This window comes from Corvus kubaryi, unplaced genomic scaffold, assembly GCF_017639235.1.
Source record: "Corvus kubaryi isolate FWS band 111438036 unplaced genomic scaffold, C.kubaryi_AGA036_p1.0 split3-73, whole genome shotgun sequence".
In the NCBI taxonomy this organism is placed as follows: domain Eukaryota; kingdom Metazoa; phylum Chordata; class Aves; order Passeriformes; family Corvidae; genus Corvus; species Corvus kubaryi.
In genome coordinates this window covers 24,966,872-24,972,871 of record NW_024582091.1, presented here as the reverse complement: position 1 = coordinate 24,972,871, position 6,000 = coordinate 24,966,872, and positions in this window count along the sequence as shown.

The window sequence follows — 6,000 nt, the reverse complement described above, 5'->3', positions numbered from 1 at the left end:
ATTTCTAAAATAGCTGGGCCAAACACAAAGACTCCTGTGGGACACTGCTTGCAGGGTAGACCAGGAGCAGAACCAAAGCAGGGATCTGAGAGACCACCCAACGCAGCTGGGAAGCCTGAGGTGTATCCCAGTTGCACACAGTGCAGATCCTGCTGCCCTTCTGGTGTCTGTAGCTTTTCCATGGTGACAAGTTCTTCTGAAGCCCTCACAAAGAGCTGTTTTATTAGCAGTGCCCATTTCAATGAAAAATGCCATGTAAACCTGTTATCTTTAGTCTTTCTCACCTAAACACACTAAGAGCCGCCTTCTTTTGTTGCTTTGATGGCCCAGATATGCTAGACTTATGTAATGCCACACTGCATTTTATTGGGAGCTAGTATACCTACAAAACTAGCAAATCATTGGAAATTCATCACCTTCTTATCAGACTTGTTTGGCAGCAGCATGAGCTGGAGACTGTCCCAGCATTGTGTTGGATTGCCATGACTGTAGAAGAAGTTACTAGAAATTTAGCACTAGCAGCTTAAACATTAATAGTTAGAGTGCACAAAGCCTATAGACTGTGGCACATGAATTATAACAACCATATTACAACATGCCAAATATCTAACTACAGAATTGGCCAAAACATCCATAAGAGGATGTGAAATAGGATATAGAAGCACTGTTTACTGGGTAAGATGACCATTTAGTACTGAAACAGCAAGAAAATCCAAAACCAGCAGATCCCAGACCCCAAAATCTGATGCAAAACCAGCAGATCCCAGACCCCAAAATTATGGAACTGTTGCATGAGGGGTGGGGAGTTTAGATTGTAAGGAAATAATTGCCCAGGGATCTCTCTGTTTGGAGTCCCTCTTTGGAGGCACCCAGTTCAAGCTGTAGTGCTATTAATAAAAAGGACTATGTAGAAGAATCTCTTTTCAGTTCATTGATTCAGTGAAAGTCTAGAGTTGAACCCGGCTATGGTGGCCGCTGTGTGTAATTTCCACAGCAGTTCGGAGACCCAGATGGGACTCTAGGCATCCACCACTAGATGTTGGATGCTCTAGTCTCCAAATGTCCAGCTGCTGGCATCAGCTGAGAACTTTGGGGACAGAAGGCACTGACTGATGAATGCTAAAATTCCACTACTAAATTCTGGATATTCTGGCTTCAAGTGGGTTCAAATGCCAGCTCAGAAGCATGGTAGGAGTGGTGTGCACGGCTTGATCAGAGCAAGGCACTCAGATTTGGCATACGGTATGGCGGATATACCCAGCACAGAGAAGGGGATGCCCTGAACTGAGGTGTAATTTAGTGGAAGCTGTTAAAGCTTGTGGAGAATCTGGAGTGAACTGGACCAAAGTACAGGAATGTAGGCAGTGGCTAGAGGAACACCTTAGTGATATTGGGGATGACCATGGTGGGATTTATCAAAACACAGAGGAATGACCACACAGAACTTTAACAATGAGCTAGTGGCAAGAGTATTTGTTGATCAAGTCACCTCAGATATACAGAAATATTTTAAAGAACCTGTGGCTGGGTGGCAAGGGGGGACATTACAAAGACCCTAAATTTTCTGGATGATGTTTATGTGTTATGTGTTTATGTTTGATGGATGGGGAGGAATACATAGACCTGAGCTTGCAAAGGAAAATAAACAGGAAAAGCAACAAGAGGCTAGTGTTTTAGTGGCAAAACTGGCAAAGTGTTTACAACTAAAAGGGTGAAAGAAGGGATTTCCCCTCTTGATGAGGGGTCAGAGGTAGGTCAGATAGCAAATTTGAAAAAGAAATGAGAAGATTTGTAATTAAATGGGAGGAAAAGTGTCATTACTGTGGGAAACTTGGTCACTGGCAAAGAAAATGCTCTCTGCATCCAAGGGGGCATCATGGGGAACTGGACGTGGGAGATGCAAGAGAGGAATCATGAGGTAATCTGCAATGACTAAAGGCAAGGACTCAGAATACTGTGGAAATTGGAGTTTATGGGATGTGGAAATTACTATAAGAAACAGGAAATAAAGGGATGTGGAGAAGATTTGTATTAGCAGAAGTGTCCCTGTCTTTTTTATTAGGAAGAGATCTCCTCCAAACCCTGGATGTACAATTACATCTGTCATTTGGAGTATCGATTTGACAATCACGGGGGTGTGTGTAACATCTGAAGCTCAGGAGCCTGACCTGGAGATACCTAAACCCCTGGAAGTGGTGCCCAGGGAAATGCAGTCAATGGGAAACTGACGTGCGACTGCCGAAATACTTCTGAAAACAAAGGGAGGCGCGCCCTCTGCTGTGAGCAGCATCCCATTCCCGGGAAGCAGGGAAAAGTAATCAAAACCAAGTAGATCAGCACCGTGTGCAAGGAACCTTGGAAGTGTCTGAATTCCCACATAAAACCCCAATGTCACCAGTTAGAAAAAAACAGATTGAATAAAAATGGGGATCCTGAGTTTCAATTTATTCCAGATTTGAGAGCAACTAACCGGCATGTCTCACACCCCTCAGTGCCAGATTCCTCTCCTGCACTCTTGCAAATCACGCACTGGGCTACATGTTTTACTGTGACTGATTTGACTGCAGTGTTCTTCAGTGTTCCCACAGATGAAGAAAGCCAGCCCTTGTTTGCATTCACTTGGAAGACACTTCAGTTGATGTGATCTTGTCTTTCATATGGGTTTAATGGGTCTCCTGCCATATTTTCTCAGATATTAAAAGAAGATTTAAAGGATATTGAGTTACCTGGTGGATCCGTTTTAGTGCAATATGTAGATGACTTATTTACTAATAGCTAGTTGAATTTTTAATGACTGTTTAAAAGATACTAAACATTTATACACTGCCTTAGCAACCAAGGGCACCTCTCCATCCATGCTCCAGCTGTGTCAAATGGGAGTAGAATATCTGGGATTTGTTTTAAAGGAAGGACAGCAAGTAATAGATACAGAAAGAGTAAAGGTTATAATTGAAATTTCTTGGCCAGTTAAAAAAAAACCACAACCAGCTATGAGGGTTCTTAGGTTCAGCTGGGCTTTGCCAACCGTGGATACCAGGATTAGGGGAACTAACATGATCTCTGACAGCAACAACAAAACATGAAGCAATAGAACCCGTTACATGGGGCCAGAATGGGAAAAGCCTTCAGAGCTGTAAAAGGGGCCTTGGTTTTGGCTCCAGCTTTAGGACTTCCAGACTACACAAAGCCTTTTGATCTGTATATACATACAAGAAAAAGAGTGGCTAGTGGAGTGTCAATGCAGAAATTAGGACCTCATCAAAGACCTGTGGCATATTATTCTGTCCAACTGGATCTGATGGCACCTGGAACTCCAACATATATTAGATCCACATCAGTGGCAGCTACAACAGGGGAAAAACTCAGTCTTTAGTATTAGGGCACCCAATTACAATCTATGTGCCACATGAAGTTGAATTACTTCACAAGCACTAAAAGACACAAGCCGTGTCTCGCCAATGTGCACATAAATATGAACTAACTCCGTTAAATGTAGATGTGTGACCCTACCTGGCAACACTATTACCAATACCAGGAGAAGGGGAAGAGCTCCGCTGGTGTGACATGGTAATCCAGACTATTAGTAAGGCACAAGCAGATCCCAGACAGACAAAACCCAGGTCTTGTTTTATTCACAGATGGATCATCCTACTGTTTATGCAGGCAGCAAAACCTGGCTACACAGTTGTGGAACAGTGGCAGGTTGCAGATGCCAGAGCCCTTCCAGCAACAGCTGGTGCTTAAGGGGCAGAGTTAATAGCCTTAGCCTGAGCAGCAATGCCTGGGAAGCAGAAGGTAAGTATTTAAACAGATTCAAAGTGTGCTCTTGGCGTATGCCATGCAATAGGCATATTGTGGAAAGAATGGGGGTGTCCCACCTCCTCAGGAAAAGGTGTGGCTAATGGAACAGAAATTTGGGACTTGTTGGACACAATTCAACTTCCCAAAGAAATTGCTGTGGTTTGCTGTCCATTCTGTACAGGGGATGCTACTGTAGTCAGCCAAGGGAATGTCTTAACTGATGCAGCAGCAAAGGCCACAGCTCGTCAACCTGTGGTGAACATTATGTTCAGTTACTTCAGATAAGAGCTCATGGCCTGATGTTGACCATCCAAAAGGATTATAACCAATCAGGTGCAATGAGTGAAGAAAAGGAACAGTGGGAAAAGTTGGAAGCAGTGCAAGACTGAAGATGGAATATGAATAATAGGGGGAAAACCTGTCTTACTGAAGAAATAACTGATAACTGAATGGTTCCATGATGAAGTTCATGGAAGAATGGAAGCTGTGGCTAATCAAGTTCACCAACTATGGGCAGATCTGGGTGTCTATGCAGCTGCTAAAAGAATTATTAATACCTGTCCCACCTGTCATAAATCCTTACTTATAAAACTGGATTGTGAAATTGACCATGAGCACTTTTTCCATTCCAAAGATTGCAAATAGATTATATGAATATGCCTGCAGCATGTGGATATAAACACTGGCTAGTGATAGCAGATTAATTTTGTTAGCTTCACACAGGGAGGCATGCACAATTATTAATACCAGTTGTTGCATGTACATTGACCAGAGTGGAAAGACTTCAGCCAATGTCCAAAGTTGTGGGAACAAATAAAATTAATGCATAAAATATAATAGGACAATATTTCAGCAAGATTCCAAGAAGTATGGTCACTTCTTCACCAATAGTTCACCAAGAAATATTGGCTCACCTCCTGGGTACCAGATTAGGAACTTGAGCTAAATTAATTCTTTGTAGGTTATTCATTTTTATAATGATCTTTGAAATAACTGTTTGTTTGAATTCAATGTTGTAACATTTACTGTACTCAATACCTTAGGGTATTCTGCTCCCACGTAACAGGAATGTTAATAAAAACAAAGGGAGGACTGTTGTAGAAAATGTTAGTTTCAACTTAGCACTAGCAGCTTAAACATTAATAGCTAGAGTATGCAAAGCCTGTAGGTTGTGGTATATGAGCTGTGACATCCATATAACAGCATGCCAAGAAGCTAACTACAGAACCAGAAGATAACCTAAGAGGATGTGAAACAGGATACAGAACCACTGTATATTGTCTAAGAAGATGACCACTTTCGACTGCTTAGTAAAAAACCAGCAAGAAAATCAATAAAAAGAAGACCCCAGACTCCAATATTACCATTGGTCCTAGCTGTCACATCAGGGGTGAACTTAGATTGTAAAGAAATAATTGCCAAGGGATTTCTTTGTTTGGGGTCCATCTTCAGAGATGCCTAGTTTGAGCTGGAGCACTGTTAATAAAAAGGACTTAATAGAAGAGTCTGTTTTCGACTTACTGATTCTGCCAAGGCTAGAGCCGAACCCTGTTACAGTGCCTGCTGTGCATAATTTCCACAGCACCATCTGCCGGCCAGTCATGACCTCTGGAGATTCCGCTCTCCAGACTGTCAGCTGTAGGAAAGCAGTCCATCACCTCAGAGAAGATTAGGAAGGTCATGACATGTGGGACACAAATTCCCACAGCGTACAGCATATCTACTAGGTTTTAATTTCCATTTTACAGTCATAAAATCTTCTGTTCTGTTTGAAAAGTACATATCTATTACAGCTGAATCGTTCTAAGTTTCACCATTCCTACCCACTAAACCAGTCTGATTGTCATCTTTGGCACCATATCAGGTTTGTCACTGCTTTTCTTCCACAGAGATTTTGGGACCTTGTCAAAGCGCTCTTTCTTCTGCCAGTAATTTGGGTCCCTGGCTTGTATGGTTAGGGATTAAGGTAGGATCAAACTCAGTCAGCTGCATTTTTGTAACTAAGCCTGATAAAAGCCTGAAGGTGTGGTAGAGGCAGTCAGCAGCTGACAATCCCCTGTGAGATCAGAAACACCAGCAGGAGATTTGCAGGAGAGGTGCTGGTAACCGTGAAACCACTGTGCAAATGACCATGTGTGTGACACTGAGTAATTTGAACCTAGTGTGGGGTACTGAAGGGAAGCCAGGTGGACGGCAGAA